The 24,711-nt window shown below is 35.1% G+C and overlaps 2 long non-coding RNA genes across 6 annotated transcripts in view; one reads left to right on the forward strand and one right to left on the reverse strand.

Annotated features, from left to right (window-relative positions):
- Positions 1–24,711, reverse strand: part of LOC144296973 (uncharacterized) — a 333,399-nt gene that overhangs the window by 39,179 nt on the left and 269,509 nt on the right. For 4 of the 5 annotated variants that reach the window (XR_013363944.1, XR_013363943.1, XR_013363942.1 and 1 more), the window contains exon 5: positions 19,256–19,367. The exons of the other annotated variant lie outside the window; for it this stretch is intronic. This is a non-coding gene — a long non-coding RNA (uncharacterized LOC144296973). The remainder of the gene's footprint in view (positions 1–19,255; positions 19,368–24,711) is intronic. 5 annotated transcript variants of the gene reach the window in all.
- Positions 1,741–24,711, forward strand: part of LOC144296974 (uncharacterized) — a 65,833-nt gene continuing 42,862 nt past the window's right edge. The window contains exons 1-2 of the long non-coding RNA XR_013363947.1: positions 1,741–1,866; positions 10,136–10,232. This is a non-coding gene — a long non-coding RNA (uncharacterized LOC144296974). The remainder of the gene's footprint in view (positions 1,867–10,135; positions 10,233–24,711) is intronic.

Raw genomic sequence — 24,711 nt, forward strand, 5'->3', positions numbered from 1 at the left:
TTCAGTAGGCAGTAAGAGACCATTAAAAATGTTTTAGAAAGAGAAAATAACTTGATTTGGATTCTACCTTATAATAGCAAATCTCAAATTTTGGGGTACATGAGAACCATGGTGGTGATTGTTAAAAAAATGCAGATTCGGGGATGTCATTCTAAGAAGTTATGACTAATCAGGTCTGAAATAAGATCTGATTCTACTATAGAAAACTCTGGTGTCACATTTCATAAAATACAACTTCAAAGAAATTAATCCAAATGTAATACTAAGGGTGTTTTAGAAGGGGAGAAACTAGACATAAGATCACGTAGAAGCTTGCTACTCAAGGCATGGTTGGCAGCCAGCTGCATTGACAGGACATGGGCACTTGGTAGAAACACAGAACCTTGGGCCAAATGTAAAACCTACACAATCAGAATCTGCATATTTTTCAGCTTTATTGAGGTGTAACTGATAAATTGTTTATACTTAGAGTGTACAATTTGGTGTTTTGATACACATTGTGAAATAATCATCACAATGAAGCTAATGAACATACTCACATAGCTACCATTTTCTCTTTTCTTCTTCTTTTGCCTTCCTCTTCCTCCCGCTCCTCCTCCTTCAGTGAGAACACTCAAGATACACTCTTTTAGCAAATTACAAGTATACTATACAGTATTGTTAGCTATAGCTACATTGCATTTTAATAATATTCCAACATAAATCCTCTACATGTTAAAATAGGAGATGATGGGCCTATAATAATTGATAGTATAGAAGGAAGCCACCAGAAACCTGGAACCGGACAGTGCCAGAGGGAGAAGAAAGGAAGAATTAAAAAAGAGAGGATGTAGCAGTTGATATTATAAATTGTCAGCCTAAAAATTCAGACCAGTGAGGTCCTCCCTCTTTGGGTCAGGCCCAGTTCATAAGAGAGGCTCTAGGACTCACCCCATGCTTTGTAGATAGAACTCAGTGGATATGGAAGGAATGGATGCTTATCTTGGATCCTCCTCTGCTGCTCTTGCACACAGCAGAAGTGGAGTTGAATGGTCTCCCTAGCAGCTGTAGGAACAAATTTTAGATTTAAATAGAAATGTAATGGAGTAGATTTAGTCTTTTGAATAATTATTTTTAACTATATGATTTATGTTGAAGAATTCCTTAGTTGTTTCTCCTGGGAGCATATTTGTCCTTCTATTGTGGTTGTTTTGATTCTGGTGTTTAGCAGCTTTTTCTTCAAGGAAACTCTGCAAACCAGGCTGAGACACTTTCAAATAACCATCTGGCCTCACTTCCCACCCTGGTGTGGCATAAACATGGAGATGATCGAGAAGAGGCAATTATCAGATTCAATTTAGGGAAGCAGGACTAGATATCTGAGAGTAAACGAGGACTTGGCAAAATTTGGGCATGAGGTATTGGGCCCTTTTCAAAATGCTTTCTTGCTATAATAGCTTCACAGAAGCTGACAAAAGTATTCACATCTCTTCCTTTGACTCCTTGAGCAATTCTCATTTTCCAAACTGATGTTCTGAAGGTGCTAGGATATTGTTTCTATGACGATGAAATATATTACTGCCCACCGAGTGGAGCCTGGAAGTTTGTAGCTGTGCAGCTGCCTCACTAATTACTCTCCTAATGCGATAGAGGGAAAAGTACACTGTAATCCTGATGTATGGTCGTTTCATGAACATAGCATTAGTGCAGAACTTCAGGGGTGCCTGTATCAGCCAGAGAGTGAGGCTGAATTAAATACACAGTCACTATGGAGCTAGCAGAGGTGTTCTATTAGCTGAATGGCAGAGCATGCAATTTAGAAGCTGTAGGCTCTGAGTTTTCTCTCAGCAGCAATGTCTAAACATAATTAATCAGTTGCTTCTCCCAGTAAGTGACACTAATTAGTTGCATTCTAATTGCTGTGTGTGGCGTAATGTTACTCCATTCTAAGTGCTCTATAGAGCAGCGACATGAGATCTTTAATACATTATCATGGATTTCCATGTAATTACAGTCCTTTCCAATGGAGCAAAAGGAAAATATTGTAGGCGATTTCATCAGGAATCAATAAATAACTTATATCACCTCTATTATGAAATAGATTGAACCCCTTCCTTGTTACTAGCATGTATATGATTAGAATTGTGTGTAGTTGTAAGTGCCAGACCTTGGACTTGAAAATATGCCCTTTGCTAGCTACATTCTGGCTCAAAGATTTTCTCTCCCAAAGGAAATTATTCTAATTTGTCTTGAATTTTCTTAATTTCCTGAAATCAGACACATGGAATTGACTTGATTTGATAAATGGAGAAAAGGAAATATGAGCTTCCAATCTAACTTCAACCCTCGGTCCTTAGTCCGTATCTGGTTGTAGCCTTTATTCTTTGTGACACATTTTCCTCCTTTGTGGAAGATTAACTCACTTTATATATTATATTTTGTGCTTTATGCTTTAGTATTGAAATTGGCTAAGCAATCCTTGAGTTTTTTTCTCTAGAAACTTCTTCCAAGCATTCATGATTCTAGAAATTCATTCCTTAGAAATTATTTTAAGCAACAGTTGAAAAGGAAAAACATTCTTGGATTCTCTTTGAGTTTGAATCTTATAAGGTAGGGATGCCTGGGTGGCTCAGTGGTTGAGCGTCTGCCTTCAGCTTAGGTCATGATGCGGCGGTGCTGAGATCCAGTCCCACATTGGGCTCCCTGCATGGAGCCTGCGTCTCCCTCTGCCTATGTCTCTGCCTCCCTATATCTGTGTCTTTCATGAATAAATAAAATCTAAAAAAAATAAATCTTATAAGATACAGAATATCATGTGTGCTCTAAAGAAAGAAATGTGTTGAAGCAGAAGAATGGAAAATATCAAAGGAAACAGAGCTTTATAAATGTACTAATGTATTAGAGATGAGAATAGAACCTTGAAATTGTATAATTTAGGTAACTTAGGTAACTTCTAAAAGCCTCCTTCATGTAGATTTTAATTATTCTGATTTTGTATGGATTTTTCTCATTCTTTTGAACAATTATTTTTTCATTATATGATTTATTTTGAAGAATTCCTTAATTGTTTCTCCTGGGAGCATATTTATTCTTCTGTTGTGGTGGTATTGAGTCTGGTGTTAGCAGCTTTTTCTTTGAGGAACTCTTTTCTTCCTATATCTGTCAAGTCATTCCACAGATTTGAGAACTTTTCTTCAATTCTGAGATTTATGCTATGTACAAACTGTAGATTTCCTCCAAAATACATGTGACTAGTAAAGAACTTAGTAGATGGCCTACTGTAAGGATATTTCCCTATTAGGACTTCCTGTGGTTTTTAAGTTTGCTATTGAGTGGATCTATTTATCTCTCCATTAGAGATATAAATGACTGAAAAAACTTGCAAATTAAATTTTCTTTTCTAATTTTTTTTGGCTTTTGAAAAAGGAAAAAATGGTTGAAATTGTTGGTAGAAAACACTGTTTTCCAGCTTTTCATTTTCCTACTATTAATATATTTAAATAAAAATAAGTTTTAATGATTTCCTTTTCTAAAACATAATGCTGTCTCCAAATATGCCCCATACTTTTTTGACCTCAGGAATCTCTTTCCAGCTGTTTATATTTCTGTTATTCATTGAATATATGTATACCACAGTTAATGTTGTGCCCTTGTCCACTCACTGTCAGAATCGTGTCAGTATTCCTGCTAACTGCATTACCAGAATGCCCTTTTCTCCCTGTCCTCTAACCTGCCTCGATCCTAATCACCTCTCCCATGCACCATTACAGTTCAAACAGCATCATACTTTAAAACCACATTGGTAATGTAAACAATGTACATAAGGAGGAGAGATCTGGCCTGAAGTCCTCACTGTACCAGTGCAGGTCCCTTAGCTTCAGTTTCTTCATTGGAAACATGGAAACAACAACTGAGTAAAGTGGATCATTTTCTAAGACAATATATTACCAAAACTGACTCTGGGAAAGAAAGAAAATTTAAAAATTCATGTTTAATAAGGGAGGTGGAGAGAAAGGTTTCATGGGGCAACCCACCTAAAGCACCAGGCTCAGATGACTTTATAGGTTTTATAGGGTGATTCAAGTAAACCTTTAAAAGGCACATAACTCATAACTTTTTCTATGTTCTGTTTCAGAACATAGAAAAAGAAGGAAAATGACCCCAAGTTTGAGATAGACTGTACAAAACCAATTTACAAGTCAATTTCATTTTTGAATTACAATGTCCAAATGTCCAAAATAAACACAGAATCCTTAAGCAAATTAAAAGAGTAACACGCTAGGACCACGAGGAATTATTATAGGAAAGTAAGGATGGCTTAGTGATAAGAAATCTGTTAATATAATCTATCATATTAAAATATCTAAGAAGAAATAACTTATAATACTAAAAAGGCTTAGCATCTTCCACAGTTAGAATTTAAAAAATAACATCAATAAAATAAGCTAAACTAAATACTGTAAACATAATAAAATATATCTTAATGAACTTTCCACTAAAGTCAGGAACAAGATAAGGATGTCCACCCTCACCTCTATTATTTAACATTTTACTGGAGATAATAGCCAAGATAAAGACAAGAGAAAAAAATCAGAAGTAAGCAAAATTTCATGGAAGAGATAAAACTCACTATTTGCAGATGTAATATATACTACAGAAGGCAGAGATGATCATATTTAAAACTATTAAAAACAATGAAAGAATTTAGGAAGCTTGTGAAATGGAAAATAAAACAAAATGCAGGTATTAACTGTTCATATATACAATATAAAATTTAAAAAGTAATGGGAGGTATTGGCTATAGCATTCCAGTTTTGCAGGATGAAAATGTTCTATAGATCTATTGCAAAACAATGTGAATATACTTAACACTACATTTATATATATGAGACATATAAAAAATATATTTATATATATATAAATGGAAGAGTAGTTACTATCCTGTTTTAAAAGCAATGGAATGTTAAAAATATAACCTTAAAAATATTGTATTTCTATGTGAAAATAACTTAAAAATGCTATTTTAGGATACAGAAGACTTGGGAAAATGGAAAAACCATGCTTGGATATCATACACCTGTCATTTCTCCCTATATTAGTGCGTATATTTATTTATTTTTTTAAATATTTGTTTATTTATTTATTTATTTATTTATTTATTTATTTATTTATTTATGAATGATAGACATAGAGAGAGAGAGAGAGAGAGACAGGAGGAGGTAGAAGCAGGCTCCATGCCGAGAGCCCGACGTGGGACTGGATCCCTGGACTCCAGGATGGCGCCCTGGGCCAAAGGCAGGCACTAAACCGCCGAGCCACCCAGGGATCCCTATCTAGTGTGTATATTTAAATAATCACTGTAGTTAATGATTTTTTCCCCAATTTTATTGAGCTATTATTAACAAACTGTATATATTAAAAGCATACAATGTGATTTGAAATACACTGTGAAATGATTACCACAATTTAACACATCCATTACTTTACATAGTTACCACTTTTTTGGTGGTGAAAATACCAAAGGTCTACTCTTAGCAAGTTTCAAGTATAAAATATAATATTAACTATAGTTACCATGTTGTACATTAGATCATCAAAACTTATTCATCTTGTAACTGAAAATTTATACTCTTTGACCAACATCTCTCCATTTGCCAGCCTCTGGCAACTATCATTCTACTGTTAGTATGACTGACTTTTTTTTTTTTTTTTTTTTTTTTTTAGGATCCATACATGAATAAGATTATTCAGTATTTGTCTTTCTCTGACTTATTTCACCTAGCATAATGTTGTCCAGATGGATCCATGTTATTGCAGATGTCAGGATTTCCTTCTTCTTTGTGGCTAAATATTATTCCATTGTATATCCAGATATATACACCACATTTTCTTCATCCATTCATTCATCTATTGACAGACACTTGGGTTGTTTCTATATCTTGGTCTTGTGATAATGTTGTAAAAAACATGGGAGTGCAGATATTTGATTAAGGTAGTAATTCCATTTCCTTTCACTTTATACCTAGAGGTGGGATGGCTGGATCCAATGCTAGTTTTATTTTTAAATTTTTGAGGAATCTTCATACTGTTTTACATAAAGGCTGCATCAGTTTACAATCCCACCAGCACTGGAGAAGAGTTCCCTTTTCTCCATATCCTCATCAGCCTTGTCTCTTTGATATCAATCATCTTAACTAGTATAAGGTGATATCTCATTGTGGTTTTGATTTGCATTTTCTTGATCATTAGTGATGTTGTGCACCTTTTCATATACCTTTGGCCATTTGTACATCTCCTTTGGAAAATGTTTATTCAGGTCCCTTGCTCTCCTGTAGTCAGATTTAGGAGGGGGGCAGCTACTGAGTTATAGGAGTTCTTTACACATTTTGGGTATTAACCCCTTATCAGATACATGGTTTGAAATTTTTTTCTCACATGTCATAGGTTGTCTTTTCATTTTGTTGTTTTCTATTGCTGCACAGAATCTTGTTCACTTGATATAGTCCCATTTATTTTAGTATTTTTTTGTCTGTATTTAAGGTCATGCTCAAAAAAAGTATTGCTATGAACAATGTCAAGGAGCTTTGTTCCTATTTTACTTTAGAAGTTTTATGGTTTCAGATCTTATATTTAAATCTTTAATCCAATTTGAGTTGATTTGTCAGTGGTGAAGAATAGAGGTTCAATTTCATTTTTCTCAACGGTACCTTAAAACAATCAGATACCATGATAAAGTGGGATGCAAGATGGTTGAACATATGAAATCAGTGGGATACAGCATATTAGCAGAATAAAGGATAACAGTCACTTGATCATTTCAATAGATACAGTAAAGGCATTTGACAAAAATCAACACCTTTTTATGAGAAAATCTCTTAACAAATTAGGTGTAAAAGGAATGTACCTCAACATAATAAAGGCTACATGTGGGAAGTCCATAGTTAACATCATACTATTTGGTGAAAAGTTGAAAACTTTCCTCTAAGATCAGGAACAAGATGAGGCTGCACCTTCTAGCCACTTCTATTTAACATAGCACTGAGGGTTCTAATCAGAGCTCTTACATAAGACGAAGATATAAAAGGCGTCCTAATGGGAAAGAATAAAATGGGAAGAATAAAATTGCCTCTGTTTGCAGATGACGTGATCTTATATATAGAAGAGAAAACATTAAAGACTCCAATAAAAGGATGTTAAAACTAATAAATTTAGTAAAGTTGCAAGATATAAAATAATACAAAAATTAGTTGTCTATGCACTAACAATGAACTATCAGAGGAATTGAGAAAACCATTCCATTGACAATAATATCAAGTATAGTGTACCTAGGAATAAATTTAACTGAGGAATTGAAAGACCTGTACACTGAAAACTATAAAATGTTGAAAGAAATTGAAGATGACACAAATAAATGGAAAAATATCCTGTGTGTGTGTGTGTGTGTGTGTGTGTGTGTGTGTGTATGGATTGGAAGAATTAATATTTTTAAAATTCTATACAACCCAGAGAAATGTACAGATTCAATGAAACCTCTATCAAGACGTCAATGGAATTTTTCCTAGAAATAGTAAAATCAATCCTAAAATTCACATGGAATCACAGACATAGAATAGCCAAAGCAATCTTGAGAAAGAAGAACAAAATCACACTTCCTGAGTTCAGACTATGTCACAAAGCTAAAGTAACCAAAACAATATGGTACTGGCATAAAAACAGACACACAGACCAATGGAACAGAATTTAGAGTCCAGAAACAAACCCACACATATATGGAACTAATAGAACTAATCTTTGATAAGGGCACCAAAAGGGAAAAGGATGGTCTCTTCAATTAATGGTACAGGGAATTTACAGGGGAATATTAGCCATAAAAAAGATTGAGATCTTGAGATTTACAACAACATGGATGGGCTTGAAGGATATAATGCTAAGTGAAAGAAGTCAGATAGATAAATATCATATGAATTTCCTTATATGTGGAATCTTAGAAACAAACCAAACAGACTCCAAAATACAGAGAACCAACTAATGGTTGGCAGAGGGAAAGGTGGTGGGGGCATGGGCAAAATGGGTGAAGGGGATTGGGAGGTATTGGCTTCCAGTTATGGGATGAATGAGTCACAGGGATGAAAGGTGCAACATAGTGAATATAGTCAATGGTATTTTAATAGCATTGTATGGTGACAGATGGTAGCTACACTTGTGAGCATAGTATAATGTATAGAATTGCTGAATCACTATGGTATACTTAAAGTTAACATTGTATGTCAACTATACTTCAGTTAAAATCAATAAAATAAATAGTATTGGGAAAACTTGGCATCCACAGACAAAAGAATTCTTGATTTCTTTATTGTTTTGTTTGTTTGGGATGATACAATCTGACTCACTGGAAGGATAAAACAAATAGCCAGGAATAGTTTTTATTTTTATTTTTATTTTTTTTTCAGGAATAGTTTTTAAAAGGGAGCAATGAATGTGAATGAACTCTACCAGATATTAAAATACATTACAAAACACGACTAGAAAGACAATGAAAAAAATTGGAAGTCCAAAAATAAGCTGACATTTATATGAGAATTTAGTATTTCACAATGGACCCAGAAATGGGACAAAATGAAAGGAAAAAGTCCAAATGACATTATAATAAGACTATTAGAAACAAACATCTGAGAATTCCTTTATAACTCTATAATGGAAACAGTCTTCACACCTCTGCATCAAAATCCAGATGTCATAAAAGAAAAGTTTGGCAAATTCAAATACATGAAAATAAAAATGCATGGGGGAGAAAGCATTAGAGGCAAATGATAACCCAAGAAAGAACACTTGCAACCCATATTTCTGAAAAATAAGCTAATTTCCATATTTGAAGAACTCCAAAAATTTATGAGGAAAAATAATCCCTGCCCCTAAAAGACAAAAAATATAGACATCCAAAACAAATGGCTTTAAGACTGATGAAAAGAGACTTAATCTCACTCATGTAAGAGAATGGAAATTAAAATGGTAATGAAACATATATTGCTAATTTTTTATCTAGACCAAAATCCAAAAGTTGATGACCTCATACTCCGATAATAACATTGTGGGGAAATAGACCTTCTGCTATATTTCTGAAAAAGTATAAAATTAGCTCAACTCCCATGAAGGACAATTTAACAATATTAATAACCATTAAAAATCCATATATCCTTTAGGTATAAATAAATTAGCTCAATTCCCATGAAGGACAATTTGACAATATTAATAGACATTAAAAAATCCATATATCCTTTAGCTCCAAAGTTCTATTTGAATATTTGGGCTATTAATAATGTACTTAAACAACTGTAAAATAATGCAATAACTGAATTATTCTCCCCAATAACTGTTAAGACTATAATCCATCTTTATGTCCCTATGGAGGTGACTAGTGCGATGGTGTACCCATTGAATAGGTGAAAGGGAGCTATAAAAAATGAGCGAATTCTTAGTTTGATATGAAAATATATAATTTACATCTTTAAAAACAAATTCGAAATTTTGTAGAAAGTATGCTATTTTTTTGGAGAAAATAGTAAGTTTATTGTGTAATGAAACTATATAGACATAGAAGAAACTGACAGTAGTTTGATGGAGTGACAGTGGGATGTATAGTCGGGTATGAACTAAACAGAACCATTAGCCTTGGATAAAGAGATTGAGAATGGGGCGAGGGGCACTTGAATGACTCAGTCAGTTAGTGTCTGCCTTCAGCTCATGTCCTGATCCTGGGGTGCTGGGATGGAGCCCTGTATCGGGTTCCCTGCTCAGTGGGGAGTCTGTTTCTCCCTTTCTCTCTGCTTCTCCCCCTGCTTGTGCTTGCTCGCTCTCAAATAAATAAAATCTTAAAAAAAATTAAGTATTTTGTTTAATAAGTGAGAAACTATTACTATAGACTTTTTAGTATGTTTTTATTTTTGAACCATGAGAATTAAATGTTTAAAAATTTAGGTGAAAAATTAACATTATAAAATCTTTAACATGAAAGAATGTGACAAGGGAAAAAAAGTTAACTCAGTGATGCAAAATAATAATAGCAGGACCCCTTGGAAAACCAAAGTGGTATCATCAAGGAGCCTGCTGGGACTCTGTTAGCGTTGGAATCATCATGGTTTTCCCCATTTTGCTTTAGTGGCTGTTGGGGCCCAGAATGGAGATGCTGTTTGTGAACAGAACTGGACTAAGTGGAGAAAGAAGTGTCGTGGGATTAGAATATCTGCAAGAAAAGAGTAAGTAAGAGGGTCTCTGCTCCCAGGAAGAGCAGAGAGCTGTTTTATGTGCTTATTTTATTTTACTGAGCTATGGGATACCTCCTGGTAACTTCAAAATTAGTTGGTTTAGGCTAGGGCTGGACAAAACTGATTTTCAACCATTAAGATGACCCCTGTTTTTACTCTCATGCTCACTGGCCTAGTTAAATCTGGATTAGCAGGTAGAGACATGATCTGTGGCAGTGCAGAGAGAATAGATTAACCTCAAACCATCACAAATCTGAGGATCAGAAGTCCAAGGATCAGAGTCTGAAGCTGCTCAGAGAGATTTAATTTTCTTTACAAGACGAAGATCTGTTTACCAAGAAGTCACAGATGGTTCAGTTGGGACAATCTGCCTATTTCTATTTGACTAAACAGGAGCAGAAAGGAGGAAGGAGGTGTCTTTGTTTTCCTCCTTTTTTCCTTCAAATGCTCATTTGCTCCCTTCTGTGAACTTGTATCCAGATCCTGGTGGTCTGTCTCCCTATGAAAGTCTCATCTCTTATTAATAACTTTTCCAACTACTTGATTTGGGTCTAGTCTTATTGAGGATGTGTGTGGGTCACTCATCAAGTTTTCTAGACATATTCTTCCAAAAGGATACCAGTGTTATCATCGCCAACCTCATAAGTGAAGAATAATAGTTTATATGTACACGTGCATCTTCAGTGCATATTATTGGCTCTTGATAAAAGGCAAATAATAATGATGAACCTTGAAGTACGCTTTTCCAAGATACCAGCCAGCAAACTGCATGAGCCATTTTGAAAACAGATTCAAAGGAAGATGTCCTGAACTTTCATTTCCCGTCTGCTGGGTTTCTTTGAAGTGGGAGTTAACCCTGACATGAAACAGCTCCAGAAACTGAGCCATGCCCAGTTGTTTTTGGCCTGATAATTCAACCCCCAGTGATGACTCCCACATACAACTGGGTGTCTTTGATGACTCTGTCTTCTTTTAGACATAGGCCTCTTACACATTTGTGTTTCCTATAGTCTGCATTACAGCCTCTGTGGAAGAAGAAAATAATAACTTCACTTAACAAATAAAATAAAATGAATTATCTGCTCCCTCTCTAACATGAGCCCTTTTAAAATAGAACCTTCCCTCCTTTGTTCTTGTTTGTACTAGAGCTCTTTCAACTCAGAGTCTGCTATTTGACTGAAATAGAGAACTCCCCTTGGATGGCAAAAAGCTGAAGGAAGATGTTGGTACGAATAATCTAGGAAGAGTGATTTGAAGCTGTTTTTCATTTTTTTAAGGACAAAATAAGAAAAAAATGGTTTTGTTTGTAAACACTGTGGTATTTGGTAAAAAGTCTTTAAAACTGAAGCCTATTTTACTGTAGCTTTGTGGAGGACTGAGGTACTAGGGTGGGGATAGAGTGTTAATTTGAGAAGAATCTCAAAACTGAACCCCCTTTTATTGCTCCACACACAAGACTCTAAAAATTCTAATTACCTTCTGCTTGGAAAAAACAATCTTCAAAAAGCAAAATATGATCCTTAGAGAAGATCCACATTCTGTTAATCGTTTTAAATCAGGGTCAAAGTGATTTCCTTTAGGAGAACTACATTACTCCTTTTGAAATACATTTTTATTTCCTTCTCCTTTATTAAATACTGTATTTTCAATACAAAAGGAAGTCAATGAACAGGAATCTCTAATATTATATTTCTGCCATACACACCAGGCATTCTATCTTCCTATTTCAGCCTAAAATGTATAAGATAGATATTATTTTAAAAACATGCTTATTTTTCCCTTTTTTACAACCATGTTGAATTTATGGAGCTTTTATTTTATGTATATGCTTTATTTGGCAATATGCCCCCAAATATTTCATTTTTATAAGTGAAGAAATTCAGTTTCTCAAGATAGAGGTTCTATATAGTCAAATAAAAAGTCTAGAGGTCCTATAAAATCTTCACAGATGCTCTAGTTCTGTACATTCTGTGTTTGGCCACTCAGCCAGAATAAATATTTAAAAGATTTTTCTTGCAAATGGAACACTGGATTTTAATGTGGCAGATTTTTATGACTCTCTATATTGACATATTGTTAACTATATATTAGTAAATATATATCAGATGCACACTTATTCTCTAATCAACTGATGTATTTTGTTTGTTTCCCTCCAAAGATGATAGGCCCCTGGGGTCAAAAGGCCATGTCTTATGCCTCTGTCTCTTAGAGAACCTGATTCAGTGCTGAATGGTAGACATTGAGTAAATATAGGATTACAATCCCTCTACTCAACTCCTAATTCTGCTCCTCACTACTGTTCAGGTTCCTTGACTATAAAATGGGAATGCATTTCCATTGCATACGGTTGATGAGACAATATATGTAAAAGGACCTCATGAACTGTAAAGCTCTACACAAATATTTGTCTGACCCAAAAAGGGTGAGTAGCACTCAGCTAGATGAAAGCTTTCGAGAAGAGAAGGAGACTCTGGGCAACACATAAAAGAGAGGGATGTGTCCAACCTTAGCTCTCAAGGCCCTAGTGTTTCCTGGCCAGTTCTTTCAGGGTAAATCACTGATGTTCATGCTGCTCCTCTGGCCTCTGCTTGGAATAACATCCCTTTGTCTCCAGAGACCAAAGCTATCAGCAGGTTTTTGCCAAATAAATAGATCAGTCTCCTTATCCCAGAAAGCTGTCAGGGGCCGTGCTTTGCAACCATCTGTGTGTCCTTCTTATCCTTTCTTCTTCCTCCGGCATGAGCAAGGCTGATGCTCATGTGATTATTGTTCGTTGCCATTTCTTTCTTTCCGTGTTCATAGTTACCATCTTGTTCCAAGCTCTCATTACTTCATATTGAGGATGGGAGACATACCAGAGGACTGGAAATAGGCAAGTGTCCTCCCCAAAAAAGATGCAGAAAGATTCATAAATAATAGTTTGGTGATTTCAATGTCAACCCCACCCCCCAAATTATGAATTTATTATTAAAAAATTAGTAAGCATCAGTAGAATATGATACTATTTATCTCCTAGCATTATTAGGCAGCAATATGTGAAATGCTATGGAAACTTTGTGTGTGAACTCAACACACACAAAAACTCATTCTTTCAAGTCCTTGCATGCATTGGAGTTAGAAGTCAGTACTTATATTAATCATATACAATAGGCTCATAGACTAAAGATAGAGATAGCTGCATTTGTGTAATATGGTACAGATTAATATAGTATGATCCAGAGTGTCAAGAATGGGTATGTGATATTGCAGGCAACCAGGAGAGGAGCAGCTCACTCTATTGGGACCAAGAGATCAGAGAACATTTTCCAGTAATGGGGATGCCTAAAGTTTGTCAGGAGATTGTTGATGGAGATAGATGTAGTCCAGCTGGAAGGGAGACCATGACCAAAAGCAAGGGGACAGGTGACAATCTGATGTTTGCAAATGAACTGCAAACAATTTAGTGTTTCTAAAGTCCACAGTTCCTAACAGGGCATGTCACATCTTGGGAGCAGGAAAGGCCTTACTACTTTCATAATATTCTGAAATCAAAATGAAATACATAGGATACAAGTGAGTAAAATAGAAGGAACCAGTAGAACACTTCTGTCCAAAGATGCTGATTAGTGGCAAGGATGAGGAGTTATATGGGGATAAACTACAGGACAGTTTTCCGCTGTCCTGTAGCGAAAATTATTAATTCTTATATTGAACCAATAATTATTTACTGAGTACCTAACCTGCTAACATGCACTAGACACTGAGATTAAAATGGCATTGAACCCTTGAGGGCAAGGATTCTGGAGTCTACCAAGATGCCAGTTCAATATAGTCTGAGCAGTGACTTAAATTGAAGTAATGAACGCAGGTAAAGTAAAACTGGAAGAAGTAATTCATATGACTTAGCAGAACCAGTGTCCTCAAATGTTCTGATGGGCTTCATTGACAGGCTGACTCTAGAATCAGCCTGTTGATAGTAATGTGTTGATTATTTCTGACTTATAGGGGATGATATCAATGTAGAGGGTGCTCTTTCCACCAAAACATTAGGGCCTAGGACTTCTGTATTCTCACAGAGAGACAAACACAGGGACATCATTCATACGGCACTTAGAAAGGAATTGAAGAATACTGAGGAGAAGAAAACCATTCTAAGGTAACATTTTTATTATCAATGTATATCCAGTATGATATCGTACATAAAAATGGTGACCATTTATCTAAACTAGAAAATATAACCTGCAATATTAATGTGCTTTACTCTGATTGATATGATATGGGTAAGGCACTAGAACCTAATATTTAACACAGCTCTTGGGTTATTTCTATGCAGGAGGTCTGAATTACTCATTGGGAGAAATATGGCTTAGGAATTATACCCTGAAGGTAAATTCGTTTTAAAATGAGCCAACAGCCTGAATTTTTAGTTATCTGTTTATTAAGTTTGATATTATCAAGGCCTAAGTTATATACAATAAAATGCAGATCTTAGGTGGTATACTGGTCAGTCAGTTTTGGTAATTATAGAGCTCCATGTAACTGCCAGTATATAAAAATACAGATTATTATCTTTCACCCCAGAAAATTCCTGTGTGACCCTTTCAGTCAGTTACCACCACCATCACCACTTTCTGATTTTTATCGGTATGAGTTTTCCTTATTCTTGGGCTTAACATAAGTATAATCACACATCTGCATTCCTTTTTTTGTCTGGCTTCTGAATGTTTTTTGAGATTTATCCATTTTGCTGGGGGCATTTGTAGCATTAAACATTTAATTTATAATGACTGAGTTGTGTATCACAATTACTTGTCTATTCTCCTGTTGATCAGTATTTAAGCTGTTTCAAATTTTAGGTTATTGAGAATAGGGTTTCTATGAATATTGATTCCCGATGGACCAATATCTAGATGTGGAATTCCTAGGTCATAGTATTTAACTTTACAAGAAACTGTTAAACAGGATTTCAAGGTGGTTGTACCATTGCATGTTCTACTAGCAACATGAGTTTCCTAATGCTCCAAATTCTCAAAAATATTTGTTATGGTCAGTTGTCTGGCAGCTCAAGCAGCTTTTATTTAAAAAAACACATAGTCTCAGGGGCTTTAATAGATATTTAATTCTTATTTAAATCATCTAAATAGATTGAATATGTTTATATTTCTTATTCATTTTACTATCTCCACTCAAAAGTTACATCCTCATTTTTTCTTTCAATCTCACAGAAGAAATGTTGACATGTATAGTTGACAAAGACTAAAGAGTTATTTACCCCACGAGCTTTAGAGGATTTTAATGCAATTACTTCCTTCCTGACTTAATAGAATCATTATCTAGTATTTTTATTTTTAGTGGTATGATTAATTCAATGCTACTATTATTGCTTTATATATTCATTTCTATTTGTTTAGATTCATCCCCCTGTTTAACATTTTCTTTGTTCTCAGAAGTTTCTTCTGAGACAGAAGAAATCATGTAGGTCTCTATTTTGATCACTAACACTTTTTTCCATATTCTTTAAAGTGTTTTACTCACTATTAAAATATACAGTTGCTAAGCTTTGAATTCTGGGTTTTCAATTTAAACATATCACTCCAGTGTTTCCTGGCTTCCATCTTTGCTATTGGGAAATAAGCTGCCAATCTAATTGGGATTGTTATTATTTTTTTTTTAGGAAAACTCTTTTCTGGGGACATCTGGATGGCTCAGTCGTTGTTAAATATCTGCCTTGGGCTCAGGTCATGATCCCAGGATCCTGGGATTGAGCCCCACATAAGGCTTTATACTCAGCAGGGAGTCTGCTTCTTCCTTTCCCTGTGTGCGTTCTCTATCTCAAACAAGTAAATACATTTTTTTTTAAAGAAAACTCTTTCCTGTCTTCTTTAGTGATATTATTTTTGATGTATTGTACTTTCACTATGATATTTCCAGATGTGAATTTTTATTTATACCTCCTGTTTGAAATTCTTAGGACTCCTTGAATCTAAGGATTCATACCCTTTATCAATTTTGAATAAAATTTCCAGTGTTTTCCTTTTACATATTTCCTCCTTCATCTCTCTTTCTCTCTCTCTTCCATGTTCATAAATCTTTCTTTCATATTTCCCTTATTTAAATACTCTGCTATATTCTGAGAAATTTTGCGTGATGGTGTGGTTCACTAGTTTCTGGACTTTTTAAATGGTTCTTTTATAAATTTTCCTGCTTATTTTTGTAAGCTTCCCTTATTATATTTCTATCTTTTGTTAATGTATAAAGCATAATTGTTTTTCATATTGTAAATGATAATCTCAACGCTGGAAGAGGTGCTTTAGAAGTTGTTTTTTGCAAGAATTTTTTGAAACATGAATAAGACTTCCTCCACAGATGAACTACATTTCTTTTTACTATGTGCTGAAGAGCATTACAAACCTTGATCTACTTTATAGTTTTTTGATCTGTGTTTTTAAAATCATGCAAATTATATTGATTTAGCCATTACACTCATATAAAGCTAGCCAGTGGTCCTGTAATTGATCAGAAGACTTTTCTTAATTGCTACCTAGAGTGAAGGGCAAGAAAGGCAATTTTCCTTGCAGTTTTGTGTTTTAGCTCACCACTTCATTGAAGATATAGTATCTGTTGGCCCAACTACATGCAGGACGGTTCCCAGTATGGGTCCAGGCACTGCTAAGTCCAAAGCTTTGTTTCCAGAATGCTTTGCTCTAGAAGATCAGTATATCCAGAAGTTTTAGAGCCTTATCTCTCGGCAGTTTTGTTCTTGTTTTGATCCTGGCACTGGCACGTTTTATTATTATCTCACAGGGTTGTTTATTCACTTGAAAGTCAAATTTTATCAAACGCTTTTATATGTTTACAGCAGGAGGCTTTCAGTGTCTCTGGTTTGCCATATTGCCAGTAATAGAAGTCTAAACTGAAGAATATTTTCCGTATTTCAGATATCATATACTGGTCAGTTTAAGTATTTTGTTTAACTCTGCTGCAAGATTACCATTTTGCTTTGTTTATAATCATTTTAGTGTATTCAAAGTTTTATTAATTACTCAAGCTTTTGGATCATGATTGAAACAATTTCCTATGACACGTTTATAAAAAAGTTTTTATATGTATTTTCCTAAAAATGTTTAAAGTTTTCTTTCTTCATTTCAATCTTCATTCCAATTGAAACTGACTTCTGTGTATGAAATGAAGTAAGGATATTATCTTTCCATATAAATAACCAATTACCAAGCACCTGTCATTGAATAATTCGTCATTTGGCCATATAAGTTTTCATATGTATGTAAATTTTTATTAGAGACAGGCTTTCAATTAATGACTAAATGTATTTTAATGGTTATCTTTCCAGGTTCTTTCTTTCTTCTCACATTAATTTTGTGCTTTTTAATTTTATTGGAAAATTGACTCTTTGAAGAAGAGTCAATTCATATTCTCTCTTTGAAGAATATGTTAGCATAAAGTCTATAGCAGTTTCTTATGACTTTTTAAAAATTTTGCATTGTTTTTCATCATTACAAGGGTTTATCTTCTCTCTGAATTCTGATATGTCTTTTTTTCGATTTAGTCTAACACTGCTCTGGGATTGGGCAGTACCTTCAAGTTTAAACTGAGTGGGCCATTTTGACCTGAACTTCTTACTTTTTAAAACAATTGTACACCTTTATTGTTGCCAGGGAAATGTTTTCTTGATCCCATATTTTAATTTCTTTGATTATTACCGAAGATGACTATTTTGTTTCTTTTATGTACGCTTCCTTGAACCATCTCATGTTCTTTATCCCCTCTCCTCACTATATTTTTTATTAGCGTCTTGGTATTTTTCTCATGAATGAATACATACTGTTTACATATTAAATATATTAACCCTTTATTGGTCATAGTGATAATTTTCCCCAGATATTTGCTTAATTATGTCTTTAATTGTACTCTGTACTTTCTAATCTGTATTTTATTCTTTGTTTGCATCACATTACCCATATCCACATATATGTGTAGTGTATATTTATATATGTGTGTGTATGTATACATATGTGCATGTGTATACTCTGTTACTGACTGAAAAATGTCTGGAAATGGATGAACTCCTTCAGGTAATAGACTGTTTTGAAAGGATTTTAGAATTCTTTAAATTAAACCAGATAAGATTTTCATTTAAAATTTCTCTGAGAACTTATTAAGATGCTATTATAACATTAAGGGTTTCTTTTATTTTTTAAAAATATTTTATTTATTTGTTCATGAGAGATATAGAGAGAGGAGGGCAGAGAGAGAAGCAGGCTCCATGCAGGGAGCCTGATGCAGGACTTGATCCCGGGCCCCCAGGATCACACCCCGGACTGAAGGCAGTGCTAAGCTGAGCCACCCGGGCTGCGCACATTAAGGGTTTATGTTACTATCTTACATGATACACACACACACACATACACACACACACACACACACACACACATACATATTCATTTGGTATACCAGTTGATTTTGCTGAAGTTGCTCTACAATAATGAGTGACAAAAATGCTTACTTCCTAATTATTTTCTTTTGAAAAAAATTACAAATGTACAATAAGCTGACTTTGTTTGCAAAGAAAAATGTCAGAAGTGACATTTCCACATTTCAGTATACTAATGATCTTGGCCAAAAGAAATGTAAAATCAGCCAAGGCTACTGTCATTTTTAGGGGCTCACAATTGGAGGAATAAACAATATGTTAAGATTATTCACTGTTAACATATAATTATGATCCCTAAATATCAGCCTAACCATGTTGATTGAATCCTGCTAGAATGGGCAAAAGTGTCATTTAGTTAGCAATACAAAATTATCAACAAGCTAATAAAAATGGCATTCTAGAATGTCAGATTAGGAGAGTGGAAGGGGATGGGAAAGGTCTGTATATAAAGCTAAAGTGGGTTTGGTATGCAAACTGTAGCACTGACCCAGTCAAGGGATCAGTTTAAGTAAAATTAGTCATTGTACAGTACAGACTAATCAACGTATTTCATGTTTTCACTTCCATCTCATCATGAACCATTTACCTTGACCCCTAAAAGCATTCTCTCAGCAAGGCTGCCTCATAGAAGAAGCTGTTTAGGGTAGATGACACTTGATACTTCAGAGAATTCAAGGAAGATGTTTTGTTCTTTTGATCTGCAATTTAATTGAAACACAGTAGTACTTAACCTTGAAATATTATGCCTTGCATTTGTCCATGTCACCATCTGTAACCAATCATATCAATGTAGTTAATTCAGCAGTTCCCAAAATATTTTTGCTGAGTTAAAACCCTGTGATTTTTCCATATGAAAGTTTGAAATTATATATTATGTATATACATACATACATATGTGTGTGTGTATATATATAATTTATATCTCAATTTATCTGTAACAGTTCTTTTTTTTTAATTTTTTTTTTATTTATTTATGATAGTCACAGAGAGAGAGAGAGAGAGAGGCAGAGACATAGGCAGAGGGAGAAGCAGGCTCCATGTACCGGGAGCCCGATGTGGGATTTGATCCTGGGTCTCCAGGATCACGCCCTGGGCCAAAGGCAGGCGCCAAACCGCTGCGCCACCCAGGGATCCCCTGTAACAGTTCTTAACTTATTATTGGTTTGCACTTTTCCACCCTGAAGTATCAGATTAGAAAGTTGACATAGAAGTAAAAATTATAGATAGCAACTGAAAGAAAATTGCAAGTGCTTTATCTTAGAATGCCCAGCATAGGCAGTGATAATTCAAACAAGACTCCCCTCCTTTTTTTTTTTTTTTAAAGATTATCGGGCAGCCTGGATGGTTCAGTGCCCGCCTTTGGCCCAGGGTGTCATCCTGGAGACCCGGGATCGAGTCCTACGTCGGGTTCCCTGCATGGAGCCTGCTTCTCCCTCTGCCTGTGTCTCTCATGAGTGAATAAATAACATGTTAAAAAAGAAAAAAAAGATAATATCAACTGCTTGTCTCCAGTGGAAACTGCCCTCCACATCATCTGTACTACTTTGGAGTAATTTATTCATTCATTCATCTACTGTGTTACTGGCACTACACAGAATGCTAGAGATAATATGATAAATTTAAAGAGACACTGTTTCCGCTCTCATGAAGTTTACAGGCTTGTGGGAACACAGTCATAAATCAAATAATCAGGGTAATGAGTATGTAATTACAAACTGAGAAAAATGCTCTGAAGGAAAGGAACAAGATTCTAGAACATAAAAGAAGGACATCTAGACTGGTGAGGAAAGGTGGATTTCTCTGGTAAAGCAAACCTTGAGGTAGAGTTAACTGGGAAAAGGAAAGGGGAGCATTCCAGACAGGGAAACAGCCAGTGTATAAGGGCCATGTAACCAGAGGAAGCCCAAAGCCATTCCTCTACTTTCTCCCCTCCAAATCCCCAGGGCTGGTGGATTACGGCCAAAGAAGAGTGCCTTGCCAATGCTGTTGCTGCTGCTACTTAGAGTTTAAGGCTGAATCCATGACAAGGAGATTTCTGGTTGGGCTGAGACAAGTTGAATTGCCCTATGCCTAGGACTAACCACCTGTGCTCTTCTCCCAAAACATACCAGGAGAGACATGAGCTTTGGCCCTTGTCTAATAAGAATAACTCTTACATAAACAATAATTGAACATTAGGTGATGCCTGAAACAAAATTATTGAAACCAACAGAACAAAATTTTAAATATAATAAATATGTACAAAAAAGGACATTAGAAATCTAAAAGAGCTCTTGCATAGTATATGTTCTTTATAGACTTCTCCACCTTTATAAGGCTACCTTCCTATTTCTAACCCTTCCCCCACTATTTGTAACAATCCTGTATACCTTAAGAACTTAGACACTAATCTCCTTATGTCTTCTATCTTGTTTATATTAATCACTATAAGAATCCTAGGACTCCCAGTTTATTCCACATATCCCATAGCTTATATGTCACTTCTCTGACCTGTTTCCCACCCTTTCCTAAAGTCTTGAAACCCTTCCATTGGGCCCTGCAGATATAACAATCAGTCGTCAGCAAATCACTCCTATCCTTGACCTATAATTCCCTTCTAAGTGTATTGGATTCAAATTAAAACGGTCTACATTTAAACACACTATTTCATTTAAATATATCAGGAAATTAAAAAGAGGCAGTACAAAGATAGAGATGATAATATAAACAAATGCTGGCTCACTGAAAAGTTTAAGATCGACCTTTGGTAAAACTGATAAGGAAAATAATAAAATACAGAATGAAAAGGCAGAAACAACCATAGACATAATACAAATAAAAAATGGTGAGAGTATTATGAATAACTAGCTGCTACTACGGATAAATTTCAAAGCTTAAATGAAATGGGTCAACTTGTAGAAAATTGTCAAAATGTGAAAAGTGTCATAAGAGGTTCTCCAGTAACTAATTAACACTAACAAGGGTGTGTGTGGAGCATATTTCTCTAGAAAGTTTATTTGCTGGTCAGAAGAATTAGCAGAAGTTGGGGCACCTGGGTGGCTCAGTTGGTTGTGTCCAACTTTTGATTTCAGTTCAGGTCATGATCTCAAGCCCTACACTGGTAGAGCCTGCTTAATATTCTCTCCCTCTCCCTCTACTCTCCCCTCCTCCTTCTCTTAAAAAAATTAGTAAACATTGCTGTGAACAAGAATTGGTCTTTATAATTTAAGTAAAGCCGATGTGAGCTTATAGCAAGAGAAGGAGAAAGAAAAAGAGGAAAGAGCAAAGTCCAAAGACACTGAAATAGCAACCAAAAATCTCTACTTCCAAAAAGCTTCAGTTCCAGATAGTTTTGTAGGTAAGTTCTACCAAACTTGTAAGGAAGATTTAGTTCTATTTTGTGAGAAGTTCTTTCAGAAAAAAGTAAGAGTGAAAGCCTATCTAGCTCATTTTATCAGACTAGCATAATCTTATACAATGGGATAAAAACAATAAAAGTAACAGAAGATAAAGGTTAATTTCACTTATGAACATAGATGACCTAGGAATAAACTTAACCAAAGAGGTGAAAGACCTGTACTTTGACTATAAAATGCTGACAGGAAAAACTGAAGATAACACCAACAAATGGCAAGATATTCCATGCTTATGGATTAGAAGAATTGATATTATCAGAATGTCTATATTACTCAAAGCAATATACAGATTCAATACAATCCCTATCAAAATACCAGTAGCATTTTTCACAGAACTAGAACAAATTATACCAAAATTTATATGGAACCAGAGAAGATTTCCAAATAGCCAAAGCAGTCCTGAGAATGAAAAACAAAGCTGGAGGTATCACAATTCCAGATTTCAAGATATATTACAAAACTGTAGTAATCAAAAACTGTGGTATCAAAATACTTGCACAAAAATAGACACATAGATCAAGAGAATGGGATACAGACCCCAGAAATAAGCTCACATTTATATGGTTATTTAATCTATAACAAAGGAGGCAAGACTATATAATGGGAAAACACAGACTTCAACAAATGGTCCTGGGAAAACTGGGCAGCTACACGTAGAAGAATGAAACTGGACTATTTCCTAACACAATACACAAAAATAAACTCAAATGGATTAAAGACCTAAACATGAGACCTGAAACCATAAAAATCCTAGAAGAGAACATAGGCAGTAATTTCTCTGACATTAGACATGGCAACATTTTTCTAAATATGTCTCTTAAGGCAAAGGAAACAAAAGCAAAATCAAGCTGGTGGGGTTTACATCTAAATAAAAATACAACCTTCTGAATGGAAGAAGATATTTGCAAATGATATATCTGATGATGGATTAATATCCAAAATATAGAAAGAACTTCTATAACTCAACACCAAAGAAATCATTAAAAAAATGGGCAAAGGGGATCCCTGGGTGGCTCAGCGGTTTGGCGCCTGCCTTTGGCCCAGGGCGCGATCCTGGAGACCCGGGATCGAATCCCACGTCGGGCTCCCGGTGCATGGAGCCTGCTTCTCCCTCTGCCTGTGTCTCTGCGCCTCTCTCTCTCTCTCTCTCTCTCTCTCTCTCTCTCTGTGACTATCATAAATAAATAAAAATTTAAAAAAAATTAAAAAGAAAAATGGGCAAAGGACCTAAATTAGACACTTTCCCAAAGAGGACATACAGTTGGCCAACAGACACTTGAAAATATTCTCATCAGTCATCATCCGGGAAATGTAAATTGAAACCACAATGGGATATCACCTCACAACCGTCAGAATGGCTAGAATAGAAAACACAAGAAACCAGAAGTGCTAGTGAAGATGTGGAGAAAAAGGAACCTCCCTTGCACTGTTGGTGTGAAGGTAAATGGGTGCAGCCACTGTGGAAAATAGTACGGTGGTTCCTCAAAAACTTAAAAATAGAAATACTTATGATCCAATGACTCTACTATTGGGTACTTCCCCAGGGAAAAGGAAAACATTAATTCAAAAAGATATATGCACCCCCATGTTTATTGCAGTATTATTTTATGCAGAAGCAACCTAAGTGTCCATCAATAGACAAATGGATAAAGAAAATGTGGCATAGACACAGAACCCCCAAACACACACACAGAGTAGAATATTACACAGCCATAAAAATTGAAACCATGCCATTTGAGACAATATGGATGGACCTATAGAGTATTATGCTAAGTGAAATAAAGGAAATGGAAAAAAAAAAAAAAAGAACCAAAATGAGAACCAGAGAACAGATGGTTACCAGAGAGAAAGGGCTTGGGGATCTGGGCAAAATGGGAGATGGGGAGAGGGAGATACAGGCTTCTAGTTATGGAATAAGTCATGGGAATAGAAAGAGCATAAGGAATACAGTCAATGATATTCTAACAGCAATGTAATGAGACAGATGGTATCTATGTATAACATATCGACTTGTCAAATCATTAAGTTGTACACCTGAAGCTGATGTAACATTGTGTATCAATTATACTTAATTTAAAAATACATGAAACAATCCTTAAAATGTTAACTGGATCTTTCAGGGTATTTAAAAATTAATACATTTCAAACAGGAATTGAAGATCATCAGAATTACTACCAATGTAACTCACTATATTAACAACCATGTAAGAAAAATCATGTCAATGGATAGAAAATATTTCTAAAATTCAAGAACTATGATTAAAACTCAGAAAACTAAGAATGGAGGGCTTCTGTAGTTAAGGGCTTAGTTAAGGACTTCCTTAACTTGATAAGATTACATACAAAAAACCTACAGTAAATGTTATATTTAATAGGAAAACATATCTCTTCCCTCTAAGATGTGGAATGACATGGTTGCCTACTATCACTGCTGTTGTTCAACAGAGTGGATCCTGGATAACAGGATAGGAAAAGAGAGAAAGAATAGGTAAAAGCAGGACAGGGCGGATGTTAAACTTTCATTACATACAAACTATAAAATTACCTGCCTTTGGAAACCTACAAGTTTCAACAACTAACAGTGGTAAGAGAATTCAAGGGTATAAAAAAAGAACTCACAAAAAATCAGGAGAATTTATCTACCTCA

The sequence above is a fragment of the Canis aureus genome, chromosome 25 (genome assembly GCF_053574225.1).
Source record: "Canis aureus isolate CA01 chromosome 25, VMU_Caureus_v.1.0, whole genome shotgun sequence".
NCBI classification, from domain to species: domain Eukaryota; kingdom Metazoa; phylum Chordata; class Mammalia; order Carnivora; family Canidae; genus Canis; species Canis aureus.